General features: G+C 35.7%; 1 long non-coding RNA gene and 1 pseudogene across 1 annotated transcript in view; both read right to left on the minus strand.

Moving 5' to 3' along the window:
- The window catches only part of LOC131756154 (uncharacterized), a 1,089,329-nt gene that overhangs the window by 437,958 nt on the left and 632,648 nt on the right, over positions 1 to 18,723 (minus strand). The gene's annotated exons all lie outside the window — the stretch shown is intronic.
- Positions 1,876 to 2,454, minus strand: LOC131756153 (ADP-ribosylation factor-like protein 6-interacting protein 1 pseudogene; annotated as a pseudogene).

Genomic DNA, 18,723 nt, shown 5'->3' on the forward strand with positions numbered 1-18,723 from the left:
GTCACCATGTTGTGCATTACATTCCCAGGACTTATTTATTTAATTCACATGCTTATATTTCAGATATATAACTTAAATAATGTGCTCTTCAAGCAGGAATTATAGTCTTTCTACTAACTCATTGTATAGTTATGGAAATTGAGTATGTAATATAAGCTACAATCAAATAGCAAAATTTATGATACTTGTTTGGGCATCTGTAACATAAGATTAAGAATTAGTAAAAAGACATAAACAAAAGTGCCAAGTTACATAAATTAAAAAGGAAAGCTTCAGGAGTTCCCTGGTAGCCTAGTTAGGATTAGGATCCGGGCTTTCACTGCCGTGGCCTGGGTTCAATCCCTAATCAGTGAACTGAGATCCCACAAGCCACATAGTGAGGCCAAAAAGAAAAAAGAAAGAAAGCTTTTAGAGGATTTTCTTCAAATACAAAATACACAGAATAACTAATAAGAAGACAATATAACAAAATCTATAAGGTAGATAAAAGAATATCCTTTTTTGTTTGGATTCCAGCTTTTTAAATTTTTCCCCTTTTATACAAAATAAGTAAAAGAAATAATACAGGATTAAAACTGCAAAAGTAGTTAATTGGTAGAACACACAAACACACAAAAATCCAGATAGGAAGACAAGCTTATTTACAATGAGGAAACACATGTAAATTAGGGTAGTTTGTATAGGAAATATTAAAAAAGAAAAGTCAAACATATGCTACATGGTGCCACTGTTTACAGCAATACTGAAGGGGAGAAAACAACTTTTCTTTAGCAACAGATATACCACAAGGTCCAGGTTTTATAGCATCAGTGCAATAAATTCACACAACTATATTTCAGCTAGTTAATCAGTTTAAGAATTGTTCCCCAATATGTCACATTTCCAGCCCTCAGAAGTTCATTCCTACAGTTTCAACTACTCCATCTATGGGCACCAAAAGCAGCCAGTGTTACCATAAAATGAGAAACTTGAGGCTCACCTTTAAAGGCTTATTTTGGTCTTGAAAAACTAGTAGGATTTTCTACTGAAATGAATCTTGACTAAACACAGGATGAGTTTTGTTCTTTATTGGCTGGTCTTGGAATGAAGGTCATAGACATGACTCTTAACCTATTATGTACTTTAGTTTCAGTTAGCTGAAAATCTGAAATTAAAAGTATGCTAAAAATCCTAAATACCATCTTGTATAAGCCTGCTACTAAAAAGCCTTTAAGGATGTACTAACTTTAAGTTTAAGTACAAGGAAACAAGAGTTCTAAGCCTGTCAGATTCCCCATTTGGGAGGCATGTTTCCAACAAATTGCTAAATTCTGCACAAGGGAGAAGCCAACACATACTAGGCCATGGAATTAGGTTCATTTTATTCCATGAGGATTCTTCTCCCACAGTATCGAAACAGAATGAGGAATGAATCTTAATTGTTCTCTTCATCAGAAGTGGTAAACTTGGTTTCTATATTCACGAAACCAGACTGTTGTTTAAGCAGACTGTGGAAGCAGACAGTAGAACCAGCTTCCTGTAGTCATAGACCATGATCTTGTATCCAGCTAAAGGAAAGATCAACTTGAACAGTTATCCCAAGCCACTGTTAACTGTACTAAAGGATGAAGTTCACCACTATATTATTTTAAAAGTAAGAGTTCAATTAACCCTGAGTAAGAAAAACCAAAACAAGTGGTAATGATGAATGAGTTGTCCATATAAGGCCAGCTGATGAGAACACACCCATGAAGACACTGGGCATAAAGCCTTACTTGGCAAGTTGGAATTTCTACTAAGGGCAGAATGAGGGACAGCAAAGAGCTACATCTGTAACATTTTTGTATCCAGACAGCATAACAGACACTGTCCCCAAGGACAATGTATACACCATTAATCACACTGAATAAAGCAGATGCATTATTCATTTTTCTTTTCTTTTTGTTTGAGAAGCTTGTTTATCTCTCTTTTGGCCATTCCAATGTACTTTGAAATGATTCCATGTTGGTTTAGTCCAGGAAGCAAGAATAAGAAAGTCACTATCAGGTAGGAGAGAAGGAGGTTGTGGACTTGCTGTTCCACCTGAGCAACCACAGCAAGAGAAATGATCATGGTCATGAAGTACATTTTAGACTCTTCTTTCTTTAGCGTAAAGAGGTGTTTGTACCAGCCCACAGCTCTGCATCGAGTTTTTACTAGATTGCTGCAAATTTCAAGGACTCTCTGCTGTTGCTTAGTGGTCCATTTACTGGAGCCAAAAATTCTAGGTGCTAGAATGGGAACAAGGTAGTCAGCCAAGCACAAAAACATAACAAAACAGGAAACACCTGACAGAATGGATGAATCTAGATAGTAGATAGTCAGAAACACCAAAGAAACCACACCCATGATGGCAGGTGGAAACCAGGCTCTTCCCCATTGGAGGACTTCATCTGCCATCAGCATAACTTCTCCCCATCTTTGAAGCTACTCTTCCAGACTTGCAGTCTCTGCAGCCAGCAGGCTGGTGCTGCGAGAATCTCCTCCGCCATCTTTCCTGAGGTGTCCCCTCAGCTAGTGCAAGACGCCCTCAAAACTGGCCTTCCTCAGAGCCACTCACAACAACCCTCATAAAAGGATATTTAATTAAAATAAAGAAATGTACTATTGTACACTAAAGTAGTGACAATATAATCAACCAGAACAACAACAACAAAAAAAATAGAAAGCTCAGAAACATACGTACAAATATTTAAATATTTTATAAATATAATTATTCTAATTTTAAACCAATGATATCTTTTTAGTTACTGATTTGTTAAAAGAAAAAATTAATGGTTAAAATGAAAGGAAATAGGGGTTTCCTTGGTGGCACAGTGGTTAAGAATCCACCTGCCAATGCAGGGGACAGGGGTTCAAGCCCTGGTCTGGGAAGATCCCACATGCTGCAGAGCAACTAAGCCCGTGCGTCACAACTACTGAGCCTGTATTCTAGAGCCCGAGAGCCACAACAGCTGAGACCCGAAGCCACAACTACTGAGCCCATGCGCCTAGAGCCCGTGCTCCACAACAGAAGAAGGCACCGTAATGAGAAGCCCGTGCACCGCAAGGAAGAGTAACCCCTGCTCACTGCAACTAGAGAAAGTCCGTGCACAGCAATGAAGACCCAATGCAGCCCAAAACAAATAAATTTATTTAAAAAAAAAAAAAAACGTAAAGGAAACAAAAAAACAAAAAATACCATAAAAACATACAGGTAAACATTTATATAATTTTAAAATATGATCAACTCTTTTTGAAAAAAGCATAGGTAGTGTATAAGAATTGATTGGTAGATAGCAATTTATACACAAAGAGTTCTTAGAAACAAATAAAACATGAGTATCTCAAGGCAAAGGGAGCAAAAGATATAAACCAGCAAGTCACAGAGTTTGAAACACTTATGACCAGTTAAACTATAAAAAATTTAAATCTCTGTATTAATAAATTTTTAATTAAATGTATACCATTATTTTATACATCAAAGAGATTTCTGATATTGAGTTAAACACATGAGAGTTGAATTGTATATTATAATTAGACTTAAATCTCAGCTTCACTTTACTAATTTGGTGATTTTGAGTAAATTATTTTAATTTTCTATGCTTTTTTCCTCATTTGGAAAATTCAGTTTTGTGCCCCTACTTCACAGGTTTGTTGCAAGAATCAAATGAGCTTGCTCTGTAAAACTCTTGGTCCAATGCATGGCACATAGAAGACACTAAAAAGTATTAAATTTAATTGAACCCCCAAACACAGAGGATATATTATATAAACTAATTCACTTTTATAATGGAATACTGTGCAAATTTTAAAAAATCATGTTGGCATGGAAAAATGTTCACTACCTATTGAAAAGTGAAAAAATGCTCAAACCATAAATACAGACTTTTTTTTTTTTTTTGGCTATAACAGTAGCTAGTACTAGACTAGCTTTCCCAATCAAGACTATAACAGATGAAACAGTTTCATCAGATATTTAAACAATATCTGTTTCCAGATATTGCAACAACAGAACAAGACTATAATTCTCAAAGAAAGAGAAACTTATGATTTGATCCTATGATCACCCAGACCTCACCAGGGAACAATTTCTTGACCATAAGCACAAAAACCTAGGGTCCATGCAGAGCCCTACAAAGTTAGGAGCAGCTGAAGCACCGGAGAGACCTCTAGATGGCAGAGATCTATGCAGACAGAGACAGGAGGAAATTGTGCGAGGCTTTTCTGTGAATCCTTGGCTAAGGGCAGGCAAAACTACATAAGATATAGCAAAGAGTGGCTGTGGTAGGCTTGTAACAGAATAGCACAGAGGCAATATAGATTAAACAGTGCTGGGGACAAGGCAGGTCAAGCACATGCAAAGTGGAGACATTTTTAACATCCTAGAAAACTGAAAAATCTGGGCACCAGCATAAAAATCAGAAAGGCTATGAATTAACAGTAAGGGCCATGTCCTAAAGTAAAGCCTGTTCTACTCCTTCTCTAACAGAGTCTAAATTTGAATCCTGGAAAGATTTTCTGGGAAGACAGATTTGGAAGGTTGAGTTCCTCTAAGTAAGAGGGGTTTGAGAAAATTCAGATTTCTGCAGAACTGCTCATAAAACAAGATCAAGATGATCAGCCATTTATTAGAAATAACCACAGGAAGAAAAATCAAAATGCTTCAGAGGAAGAAAATAGAACTAGAATCTCTATATCATCTACAAAATAAAAGGCAAATCAATAACTAAATGCAAAGAAATAGAAAAATGTGACCTAGAGTCAAGAAAAAATATTCCAGAGTAATATTAAAATGGCCCAAATGTTGGATTTAGAGGAACATTTTTTTAAAAGCTATTATAAATATGTTTAAAGAAATAAGGGAATATATAGTCAGAGAATTAGTGAGGGAACAGGTAGGGAATACCAGCAGAGAAACGCAAACCATAAAACAAGAGTCGAAAGGAAATTTTAAAACTGAAAACTATTATAAAAGAGATGAAATAAATTCACTAAAAGTGCTTGACGGGTGATTGGAGAGGCATATAAAAGAGTCTCTGAACTCTACAAAAGATCAATAGAAATAATACAATCTAAAAAAGAAAAGAAATTGAGGAAAAATGAACAGGCAATCCAGGTACAAAAACAAATGATTAAAATACATGTTTTTAAAAAGCCTCAGGAGAAAAAAGTGAAGAAATGAAGAAAACAGTGTTCCAATAAATAATGGCCAAACTTTTCCCAAATTTGATGAAAAATTGACTTAGAGATTCAAGCCCTCAGCAAACCTCAAAAAGGTTAAGCACAAAGAAAACCATACTTTGGCAATTCTTATTAAAACTGCTGAAAACCAATGCTAAAAATGTCACCTTGGGCTTCCCTGGTGGCGCAGTGGTTGAGAATCTGCCTGCCGATGCAGGGGACATGGGTTCGTGCCCCGGTCCTGGAAGATCCACATGCCATGGAGCAGCTGGGCCCATGAGCCATGGCTGCTGAGCCTACACGTCTGGAGCCTGTGCTCCGCAACGGGAGAGGTCACAACAGTGAGAGGTCTGCGTACCGCCCCCCCAAAAAAAAGTCACCTTAAAAAAAATTCGATAGCTTGACAATCTACAGATTCAGTTCAATCCCTATCAAGCTACCAATGGCATTTTTCACAGAACTAGAACAAGAACTTTTACAATTTGTACAGAAACACAAAAGACCCCAAGTAGCCAAAGCAATCTTGAGAAAGAAAAATGGAGCTGGAAGAATCAGGCTCCCTGACTTCAGACTATACTACAAAGCTACAGTAATCAAGACAATATGGTACTGGCACTAAAACAGAAGTATAAATCAATGGAACAGGATAGAAAGGCCAGAGATAAACCCATGCACATATGGTCACCGTATCTTTGACAAAGGAGGCAAGGATATACAATGGAAAAAAGACAGCCTCTTCAATAAGTGGTTCTGGGAAACTGGGTGGCTACATGTAAAAGAATGAAATTGGAACACTTCCTAACACCATACACAAAAATAAGCTCAAAATGATGAAAGACCTAAATTTAAGGCCAGACACTATAAAACTCTTAAAGGAAAACATAGGCAGAACACTCTATGACATAAATCACGGCAAGATTCTTTTCAACCCATCTCCTAGAGAAATGGAAATAAAAACAAAAATAAACAAATGGGACCTAATTACACTTAAAAGCTTTTGCACAGTGAAGGAAACCATAAACAAGATGAAAAGACAACCCTCAGAATGGGAGAAAATATTTGCAAATGAAGCAACTGACAAAGGATTAATCTCTAAAATATATAAGCAGCTCATGCAGCTCAATATCAAAAAAACAAACAACCCAATCAAAAAATAGGCATAAGACCTAAATAGACATTTCTCCAAAGAAGATATATAGATTGCCAACAAACACATGAAAGGATGCTCAACATCACAAATCATTAGAGAAATGAAAATCAAAACCACAATGAGGTTATCACCTCACACAGGTCAGAATGGCCATCATCAAAAAATCTACAAACAATAAATGCTGGAGAGGGGGTGAGAAAAGGGAACCCTCTTGCACTGTTGGTGTGAATGTAAATTGATACAGCCACTATGGAGAACAGTATGGAGGTTCCTTAAAAACTAAAACACCTTATGACCCAGAAATCCCATTACTGGGTATATACCCTGAGAAAACCATAATTCAAAAAGAGTCATGTACCAAAATGTTCATTGCAGCTCTATTTACAATAGCCAGGACATGGAAGCAACCTAAATGTCCATCGACAGATAAATGGATAAAGAAGATGTGGCCCACATATACAATGGAATATTACCCGGCCATAAAAAGAAATGAAACTGAGTTATTTGTAGTGAGGTGGATGGACCTAGAGTCTGTCATACAGAGTGAAGTAAGTCAGAAAGAGAAAAACAAATACTGTATGTTAACACATATATATGGAATCTAAAAAAAAAAAAAGGTCCTGATGAACCTAGGGGCAGGACAGGCATAAAGACACAGAGGTAGAGAATGGACTTGACACAGGAACAGGGAAGGGTAAGCTGGGACAAAGTGAAAGAGTAGCACTGACATATATACACTACCAAATCTAAAATAGATAGCTAGTGGGAAACAGCCACATAGTACAAGGAGATCAGCTCAGTGCTTTGTGACCACCCAGAGGGGTGGGATAGGGAGAGTGGGAGGGAGATGCAAGAGGGAGGGGATATGGTGATATATGTATACCTATAGCTGATTCACTTTGTTATACAGCAGAAACTAACATACCATTGTAAAGCAATTATACTCCAATAAAGATGTTAAAAAAAATTCTATAGCTTGAGAAAATACCCTTCAAAAAATGAGAATGAAATAAAAACATTTTTATTTTTATAATCAAATTCTGGTTGAGATTGATTTTATTCTACACATCAAATTGTGGGAAATGTACATTTTAACAATTTTGAGTTTTTCCAACTCATGATCATAATATATCCCTCAAATTATTTAGATCTTCTTTATTTCTCTTAGCAATACTTTCTGCTTTCAAGTGTTGATATTTGCATATATATTTTTATACTAATTCCTAATTATTTTTAATGGGTCTTAAAACTGTTGTTAATTTTCAATTTCATTTTCTAATTGTTCTTTGGTAGATACCGAAATACAATTAATTTTTGTATATTGATCTTATATCCTGTGACTTTGCTAAATATTCATTAATTTCAGTAATTTTTTAAATGGTAGAAATGTAAATGGTACAGTGTTATAAAAAACCTGTATGGAAGTTCTTCAAAAAACTAATTATAGAATTATCATATGATCCAGCAATCCTGCTTCTGGGTAATATCCAGAAGAACTGAAATCAGAATGTTGAAGAGATATGCACTCCCATGTTCACAGCAGTAATAATATAATAATACAATAGCCAAGATATGGAAATAACCTAAATGTCCACTGATGGAAAGAAAATGTGGTATATACACATGATGGAACACTATTCAGCCTTAAAAAGAAGGAAATATTGCCATATGAGACAATATGGATGACCTTGGAATACATGCTAAGTGAAATAAGCCAGACACAAAAGCACCAATATTGCATGATTCCATTTATGTGAAGTATCTAAAATAGTCAAACTCATAAAAACAGACATCAGAATGGTGTTTACCAGAGACTGGGTTGGGGAGCAAGGAAGGAAATGGGGAGTTGCCATTTGAAGGGTATAAAGTTTCAGTTATTCAAGATATGAATATGCTTTAGAAATCTTCTGTACAACACTGTACCTATAGTTAACAATACTGTATTTTGTACTTAAAATTTTGTTAGGAGAGTAGAGCTCATGTAAGTGTTCTTATCACAATAAAAAAAACTTCAGAAAATATCATGATAAGTGAAATAAGTCAGACATAAAAGTTTATATTATATGATTCCACTTACACAAAATGCTAGGAAAGACAAATTTATATTATAGTAACAAAAATCAGTTGTTGTCTTGGGTGAAATCTGGGAGGGGGGTTAGCTCAAAATTGACAGGAGGGACTGTTCTGAGATTATGTAAGTATTCTATATTTTGACTGAGATGATGATTACATGAGTGTATAAACTATCATTACTCATCAACCTGTGTGATACTGTGATTTATAAGAAATATATGTTTGGTCATTCGGATGACTGAAATATATTCCTCATATATATTTGGTCTTCATCCATGGTTCCTGGCTTACAGTTCCCAAAACTCTTGAAATTTTCTGAGTGATAGGAACAGTGGGACCACCTTTTATTATAATATTTGGTCTCTTGTCCTCAGTTCCTGAAATAGATTCAGAAGCACAAAGGTGAAATGGGTGTCCTGTCATTCATAACAAGCCCCTGTCACCACAACTGGCTTTATGCTAATGAGGTGATTTTTTGAAGGCACCTAAGGATGGGGTCTGGCTGCCAGTGGAGCCAACCAAGTGATTTTAGTATTAGAACTTTCGATCCCCTGGCCTGGCCCCCACCAACTTACTAGAGGGAAGAAGGGCTGATGGTTGAGTTTAATCACCTATGGCCAATGATTTAATCAATTATGCCTACATAATAAAGTCTCCATAAAAAACCAAAATGATGAGGTTGGGAATTCGCTGGTGGTCCAGTGGTTAGGACTCTGCGCTTTTACTACGAAGGGCCCGGGTTCCATCCCTGCTCAGGGAATTAAGATCCTGCAAGCCAAGTGGTGTGGCCACAGAAAAAATGATGAGATTCAGAGAACCCCCAGGATGGTGAACACATGGAGATTTGGAGAGAGTGGTCCACTCAAAGAGGGCCAGAAGCTCCAAGCCCTTTCCGCATACATTGTCCTATGCATCTCTTCCCTCTGGCTGTTCCTGAGTTATATCCTTTTATAATAAACCAGCAATCTAGTAAATAAAATACTTCTCTGAGTTTTGCAAGCTCAGGGGCTTGCAAGGAAGGGGCTGTTGGAACCTCCGATCTATAGCCAGTTAGTCAAAAGCACAGTGACAATCCGGACTTGTGACTGGCATCTGAAGTGTGTGTGTGGGGGGGGGTGAGGCATTATAGGACTGAGCCCTTAACCTGTGGTACCTGACAATAGTGTCAGAATTGACTTAAATTGCAGGAAATTTAATGTTGCAGCGCATTGCTTGGTGGTATGACGAGCTGTCCCCCCTACTCCCCCATCAGCACACACAATGTAATTGGGTAAAGAATTATTAACCTGTTTATTTAAAATGGACGCATTTCATTTTATGTAAATGATACCTTAAATTTAGTATGTATATCATGATCTCTGTTTTTGTAAGTGTAAAATTAAATTGAGAATTGATACATTAAAAATTAACAAGAGATCATAATTTACAGTTGTATTATGGATAGTTTTTTGGTTTCCTGGCTTTTGGGGGGATTTCCTTTTCAATTTTCTCCACTGAATTGTATACAAATTAATATTACTGGAAAAGAATTATTAATAAATTAATAGAATATATTAATATATTTAAAGAAAAACTAATATATTTCAGAAAATTTAGCTAAGTATGGAGTGAAGGAAAATTTCAATTGCTTGTTGGACTTTTTACATTGCATATTACAAAAAATACGTTTAGGAAATCATTTGGCATTTCTGAAGACACTAAGTCAGGGTTTTGCTTGCAGCTTAGTGAAGTAATTTATCAATGAAGTTTGAAAAGGATGTTTACCTCAAAACTGAACAGGTAAAAGAATATAAAAGTAAATTCACAGAAATCAATAGCAGTTCTTGATGAATGATTAACTTTGGGATATTGAAGATGGAAAGCAGTTTAAAATAATTTAGGATTTGCAAGTATGATTATAATAGTAATATCATAATGACAATAGAAAAAGTTATCTGAATTTATGGCAGGGTGGTTGGCTTATGACCATTGGCTACCAGTTGAGAATTATATGAACATATAATTATATCAGTATATATCCACATATATTAATAAGCATTTACTTAAATAATATGTGGTGAAATAGAGTAGAAAAAAGCTCTCATATCATAGTGTCTAAAACTGGGATTGAGACATACTGAAGTGTTCATGGTCATTAAACAGTGAGATTGGGTTAATAATGATAATATTCTTTTTCATAATAACCTTCTACCATGTAAGATTCATGAGGGCAGGGACTTTATCTTATTCACCCAGTACTAGAAGAACACCCGGAACTTAAGCATGCTGGACATTTATGTTAAATGAATGAGTACATCGTCTCTAATGAACTCCCCCAAATAGCTCACCAAAACACCACACATATTGAACATTTGAATTATATTAAAACAATCATACACTATAAGAATATCCTGGTAAACATCAGTTGCTGAGGTTGTTAAGGCAGAATGATTGCCCTCAAGAAGTAAGAACCTAGAGGGGATTTCATTTTAACCCAGTATCATACCATCCTGCTCTGACTTCCCACACCACTCCCACAATCTCCACCTCTCCCCACTTTATCCTAATCCTTAGAGGACCAAGGAAGACTAGCTCTAGTAGGGATTGAAGGCTAGCTAGCCATTACTTTCCCAGTTGGAAGCAGAGTTGGCTTTTCTTTTCCATTTCTATAGAACATTCAATTTTATTCCATATTTTAAAAGAAATTCTGTCTTTACATGTCAGACAAAACTTTTGGTGTATATCTAAATAAATCGCTAAAATATTAAATGAGTCTTCAGAGAATGTGGGGGAGTTTAACAATCTTCAATTACTTGATTATACTTCTCAATGTCAGTTTTCCATGAGGCATTCGATCAATTTTCAACACAGACACAGCATCAACACAGTGTCAAAGAGTGTCTTTGTCACAGCTGGTAACGCAATAGAGCTGTTAATTTCTTTTGAAATCATGTTCCCTTTGTGACATAAGCAGAACATAAATAAATGTGTTGGAAGAAATTATTTTCATGATTTTAATATGCTACCTATATTCACGATAAGGGCCATGATCAAACATGTTTTCACCTGATAAACCAGCTGGACAGATGATGAATAATGATCTACAATTCTTTTGGATGCAAAAATCTAAGCAATATTTAAAAATCATGAACACCCACTTCATATTGATACTGCATAAGGTTGCTCTAATTTTCCTGTGAAGTCCAAGTGTTGTAACAATTATGGCTCATTAAGTTGTCAAAGAGATACCTGTATTCAGTAACTATTTCCAACTCAAGACAGACTGTGTTGTTGCCAACAGGCTTTTCAATAACCTGTGACAATCCAGCCTGCAGAGGTTAGAATTTAGCCCCTACACTCTCATCAGTTTGTCTCAGTTCCTAAATCGTCTAGCTTACTTTCAGAGATCACAGATAAATTCCTTGTTCCTGTTCATTCTTGAAGAGTTCTTTCTCTCAGTTCTCAGTATAATAAACATGATTTTCTAATAGTTATCTTCTTCAGATTACTTACGGCTTTCATCTAGCACAGTACGTGAAGGCAGAGGAAAAGGCAATCCAAATAGAATACACTGCTTTTAACTTAGCTTCCATGGAAGGAGCAAGAGGTCTTTCACTTAAAATATGCCATTCATCTCCTTGGCTCTGCACCTTGTCCTTTGCTGGTCATCTCTTGTGACCTTGTCAATGCAGAGTGACTCTGGGGCCTGTTCCTCTTCTAGATTATGGTCAGTCAGAAACCAGTGAATATTTGTATGATAATCACCAATTCATACATTTCTGATAAAAGCATAATATATATCCTGTTTTAGAAATACAAATGAAATGACTGAATCATTACTTTTTCTGATCTGTCATGCTAGAATTTAAATGTAAGATGGTCAATTAAACTTACAGGTAAAACTGCTTTGTTTAAAACTACATTTATTTTCTCCAGTTTGAAAATGAAATGCCATAAGAGCTTAAAGAGCAATGGTTCAGGGCTTCCCTGGTGGCGCAGTGGTTGAGAGTCCGCCTGCCGATGCAGGGAACACGGGTTCATGCCCTGGTCAGGGAGGATCCCACGTGCCACGAAGTGGCTGGTCCCGTGAGCCATGGCCGTGGAGCCTGTGCTCCGCAACGGGAGAGGCCACAGCAGTGAGAGTCCCTCGTACCGCAAAGGAAAAAAAAAAAAAAAAAAAAAAGCAATGGTTCATTTTTTGTTGTGTAAAGAAATTTTTAAAAAAGGAGTCAAACAACTGTTTAGATTATTTGGATTAAAATGCAGTATACTTGTTCCCAATCTGAAAAAGGGCACTCAAAGAAGAAAGAAAAAGAATGAGTGTTTCCCTTCATTTACTCCTACTCTCTGATACATATATTTTTTGTTTGGGGATCTAAAGAGGTCTCTTGAGTTGGGTTAATTCAGATGGGAAAAAGTGTATAAAGAGATAACTACAGCCCTTGAAATGAAATAAGCCACAAAATCATCATCTTTATCATTAGAACTATAATCACATTGGATTTATAACAATAATTATGACAGTGATGATGTTAATAAAGGAGAAGGAGGAAATGAAGAAGAAGCAGCTGCCCTGTGAACATTATTTTATAACTTGGTGATGTCATTTTTTTATGAGCTCTTCAGTGGAAATGCTGGGGAAAAAACTTTTTGTTGAAATTTGTCTTGCCTGAATAATCCCAGAGCCCATTGTATGAACAGATGCTTATACATGTGCATATATTTGGTTAGCAAATATATACAGATATATGCATTTATATATATATACATACATATCTGTGAATATATACAAACATACTACATACACATATATGTGTAATGTGTGTATTTATATATATATATTTAATCCATTTAGACTTTGTTAGTGCTTCTGTTTAAAAGGGGCTAAGATCAACTTGGGGATAAAAGGGAACTATGTTTGATTCATTGAATACTACATGCCCAAATGAAAGAAATACCAAAGGAGCAGCCAAAACCTTCTAATGGTAAAGACAGATGGCAAAATACTCTGATCACAGAGAATTTTCTTTTTCTTGCTTCAAGAAGTTACATTGTTGATTACTTATCAAAATGAAGAGTAATATGGGGTAATTAAAGTTAATTTACTGGCCCATAAACTTTAATGCATTTGAGGATGTGTAAGGCCCTAACTAGCGCAATAACCAAATAAGAAATTTTTCCAGGCAAAAAACACTTCACACATTTGTAAGCGGCTATGATAGCTATACCAAAAAAACATCATCCTTGGTAATATATAACTCAATTTTAAATATTTTGGTTTCCTGTACACTTATGTATTCCTATTATGCTTGACTGTAACCTTCTAAATACAGACATGCCATGTTCTTAGTTCAAAAATGCTATGAGAACCTAATGCTTTGCATAACATGAGTCTAAAAAAATTCCAGGCCCTATATCAGTGATCAAGTGTTTCAATACTGATGATTTACACTCCTAGCATTAAGCTTTGATCCATATTAAAAGTTGATGGGCTTGGGAGAGGTGATATATTTAACTTTATCAGTCATTCATACTTAGCATGAATCAGTTTATCATGCTCTGCCCTGAGAATTTATAAATAGGAGATAGGAGAGAGGGAAGCTCCAAGGTGCTAAGTGCCTGAGATTGGAGAGGAGGCCACCAGAGCAGAGGGGAGAGAGAATGGGAAACTAACTTTGTTGATTTCACTGTTCTTTAGTCTGTGCTTCCAAGTAAGGAAGGATACTGACTTACTCTTTAAACTAGACAAACCAGCATTATGTTCTGAGACACGTGGACGTTAGTGACAATGTCTGGTTGATATTTTAGTGCCTTTCTTTGACATTTGTCTCTGTTAGGCTTGAAAAAGATACAGTTATCTTCAGTGTTCTTCCCCACTCTCAATCCCTGCCCCCATTGTACAAAGACTGGTGAAATAAAAAAAGATCTTTACTTGATTTTTTTCTTGACTCTGGCTTCTTTAGGAATAGTATATATGAAAGTCCTATTCTTGTAAATGGTGTTAGGTTTATAATGTGATTTCTTTATCTATTCATTTGCCAGATAATAGAGAAAGAACTGGTGGCACTGAGGTCAAAACGACGTATACAGAAGATACGGGATTTTAGAGCTGGAGACAGCTCCACACACATGGGTTGACTGTCACAGGCTATGCAACTGTCATCCCCATCATGCTTAGGCATATTAAATGGCACGACACTTCAACAGGGCACGTCAATTCACTGAAGAATGATAAAGACTAAGCTACATGCATGCTAATCTGGAAAGTGTTAGAAAACTGCCTTGTAGCCTATGATTCTAGTTTGAAAAATGACAATGTCCAGTTTGTTGTCATAACAAGGGAAAAGGAGAATTGTTTACAAAATGGCAAGGTTTAGGTGGAAATTTCTGACTTCTTACTCGGTTTTATTATTAGGTAGGAATCAAAACAAGTGGGATTTAAGAATACAGACATGCAAATCTCAGAGTTGGAATAAAAATGAGCAATGAGAATATGTCTGAGAAACATATCCAGTCTAGAATTCAGGATAGCAAGAAAAATTATGATTCCAAATTAAACTCTACCTATAATAGTGGGCAATAGACAACAGAAGTCAGCAATAGCGAAGCAAGTGGAAGAAACAAATGTAAAGAGAATCTGACTCTTCTTGATCTTTAGAAGTAAAAACTATTTCTTTCTCTCAGGAGAGAAATTAAAATTTTAGAAGGCATAATTAATATTCACATCTCTTAAATTGTGATTTTTTTTTTAAAGAGGAAACGGTTGTTTCTGAGAATTTCATAACTTGATTGTAGCATAAACCGATCTATAACATTGTCTTATTTACACAGGTATGTGTTTAAAACAGATACGGCCACAAAAATCTAATAGCACTCAAAGATGGAATTTGAACACAGATTCAGTGATGCAGGACCAGTTGGAAAATACCTGTGCTTCTCCCATATTGGGGTAATGCTGCTTACTATTAAATGTAAAGAATTAAGCAATTCTACCAAATACATTTTTTCACTTAAAATTATATATTTTATTATTAATTCTCAGGAAATTAGTTTAGCTGACCATATCTGTGAATAAGAACTTTTGATAGGTTACATTTTTTTTTCCCAGCAGATTCATGATTTTATTCTTTTTTTTTTTTTTTTTTTTTTTTTTTTTTTTTTTTTTTTTTTTTTTTGCGGTGCGCGGGCCTCTCACTGTTGTGACCTCTCCCGTTGCAGAGCACAGGCTCCGGACAAGCAGGCTCAGCGGCCATGGTTCACCGGCCCAGGCACTCCACGGCATGTGGGATCCTCCCGGGCAAGGGCACGAACCCATGTCCCCTGCATCGGCAGGAGGACTCTCAACCACTGCGCCACCAGGGAAGCCCGATTTTACCCTTAATGATTTCGATTTATGTTGTCTTACAGGGAAATAGTCCGTTAAAGACTGCTATGTTATTTTTTAATTACATGTTTTAATTCTTGGTTTTTGAGCCAGGTCTTGGGCAACAAATCAAGTGACTTTGATCAAAGTCTCTGGAAAATGTAATGTTTTAAGGACATGTTTAATTGAATCACAGTTTGAAGTGGTAGCAAAGTGAGTTTGCCCTTTGTCATAAGGTACCTAGGAATCCTGATCTATATTCCTGATTGCTATTGATTTTTCTAGATTTCATTATAAAATCAATAACTGTTGCACAGGGTAAAATAGTTTATAAGGGTTGCAACATACTGTGGACTTCTGAAAACATACTGAGCTCCATGAAGCCACCCAGGCAGCCAATTAAGAGAAAACATCTATTAGGTAAAAACAGGGCAGTCCCATTGACTGCTATTGATTTTTTTAGCCCTGTGAAAAGACAATCAATTAGATAAAGAAGGCTAATGTTACAGCTGCAATTTAATAACCCCTAAAAAAAGAAGGAGGGCTATTGATTCCTGACATGGAATGTTGAAGCTTATTGAAATATACTGAACTTCACCTGTCTTTTAATCAGGCCTGCACAGAGGAGAGGAAACCTGCCTTTCCAGCCTTGTGGTAGAGAATCCCAGTTATGAAAGAGCCTTGGTGAGGCCAGACCTAAGACATGCAAATAAAACAGAACTTTAGAAGAAACACAAGCCCAGATTGAGTACGAAATCATGGAAGCTATTGACAGAAACTGTCTTGGTGAAGGTTGATTCTTTTTTCACATAGAGCTCACCAGAGTACCTACCACCTGTCATTTTCAAAAGCAAAGTCAGTTTTGCCAACCAGCCGTGAATGACAAATAAAGCTTTATATGAAACACAAGGGCATATTATGTGCTATTGTGTGTTCTGCTAAGTGCTAATTTATCTGGCTTGTTCTCTTCAGCAAACACAGGCACAGCCACATGAAATAATCCATCTAATTATGTAGCTATTTAGGAGAAAAACAAAGCAAGGTGTTTTTGTGTGTTGCAGAAAGGTACATGATACAAGAAAGGTTTTCACAAAACCTAACATAGCTAATGAAAATAAACGAAATACTATAAACTGTAACAATTTTAGAACAAATAAACTTTTGCTAGTTTTGGATTTAGGGAGTCCCAGCTGCTTTTCATAAATAGATGAGTACCTTCATTCATTTTTTTTTTTATAGTCCCTAATTGGAAATGGCTAATAGGCCCTGTCCCTTTCAAGCATAAAATCTGGGCTAAAATACCTTATATAGATATTTTCTTCATGCTTTTCTTTTCTATTGCATGTATTTGATCCTTTCTCCCTCATTATATATATGCCTTTTTACCAGCGGACAGCTGCTATTCACAATAATTGCTAGGGCAGTCAATTATACTTTAAATAGACCTACTTGAGGACAAATGGTGGTCTAAATTGTACTGAAGGCATACCATACACAAAGACTATGTCATTTCTACTGTCTGAAATATTCTAAATATTCCTGAGCCATGATATAGTTTATATATCTTAGCATGTCAAAGGCTTTCTCCCAAATATTTTCAGAATACGAGCACCCTATTCTGTAAGCCATTACTTAATTACTTAAATTTCTGTTTATAAACAGAATATATTGTGCTAATTCCCCCATGTGTATTTAGATAGCATAAATCTGTGTTGTAGGGAATCTACTTTGTTGTTAATATTTTCCTTTTTGTTTAAAGCCATGTGAATTCAATATACGTGTATGCTTCTAATCATTAACGTGGATGTTTAAAATGTTGTGTTCTTTAAAGGGCGCATTCCTTAGGAATTAAATATTTGTAAAACATAACTTTATTGATTTAGATAAAGAATTAAATTTTAGAATTTAAGATCACAATCAAACATGTATAAATAATATGTCTTATTACAGTTGTGCTTTACATATGTAGTGTTAGTATTATACACTATTGGTGGTGGTGTCACAAGCGAGACCATAGCATTTCTGTTTGTAACAGTATAAGATTGGAATAACAGTCAATACATTATTGATTGACAAGAAGATTGCAATCCATGAAAATCTAAAATACAATGTTATAGATAATCCACAGTAATAATATTTTTAGAATCAAAATTTCAGGATGTAAAATTGTTTATCTAATTTAAATATTAAAAATATAATTTATTCAGCCTCTTGGAACATCATACCAAACTGTCAATTATTCTCTCATTTTGTTTTTCAGTTGCAAAGCATTAAATATAGGTCATTTATTTTCAAAAGTATGTGTTGCTATAGAGTATATGAAATATATCTTTTTTCTCATCTATTCTCCTATGTATCTGGGGTAAAATGTCATGCCTCATAGGTATCTTGGATGTATGTGTTCTGAATTGTATTTTGACCTTAAAGGTTGAAGATAGCTCTTCCCGCTGTTAGATAAGCATAAGTGAAACAATATATATAGCATAAATAAAATCTAGGTTATAAAGGGATAAGAGCAAAAGAAGAGCAATGAAAGTGCATATTTAAAAATCAAGGAATGAACTTTTCAACACTTACACCTCTGTTAGAGGTACTGAAGTAGCATTTAGCTGTCCAATGGGCAATGGAAGAGCCCTAACTCAGACATCGTCCCTCAGTTTTTTAAGAATGAAAGAATAAAAACTTCATTTTAAAGCACATGGTGAGAGAAGCAACAAAATAAAGTTACATTTTCAAAACCTTAAAAAATGGTTTATGAATGAGCAAAGGCAAATGAATTAAAAAGCTTTTTGGTGGGGGCTAGAGAGGACACTAATTATAACACCAGCTCTAATACCAGCCGCACCAGCTGGGTTCAAACTCCGACTCTCCAACTTCATAACTGTGCAATTCCAGGTCAATTACTTAACCTCGCAGCCCACTCATCCCCTCAGTTTTCACATCTGTAAAATGGGGAAAAATTGTACATTTCTGAAGA

The sequence above is a fragment of the Kogia breviceps genome, chromosome 4 (genome assembly GCF_026419965.1).
Source record: "Kogia breviceps isolate mKogBre1 chromosome 4, mKogBre1 haplotype 1, whole genome shotgun sequence".
Classification (NCBI taxonomy): domain Eukaryota; kingdom Metazoa; phylum Chordata; class Mammalia; order Artiodactyla; family Physeteridae; genus Kogia; species Kogia breviceps.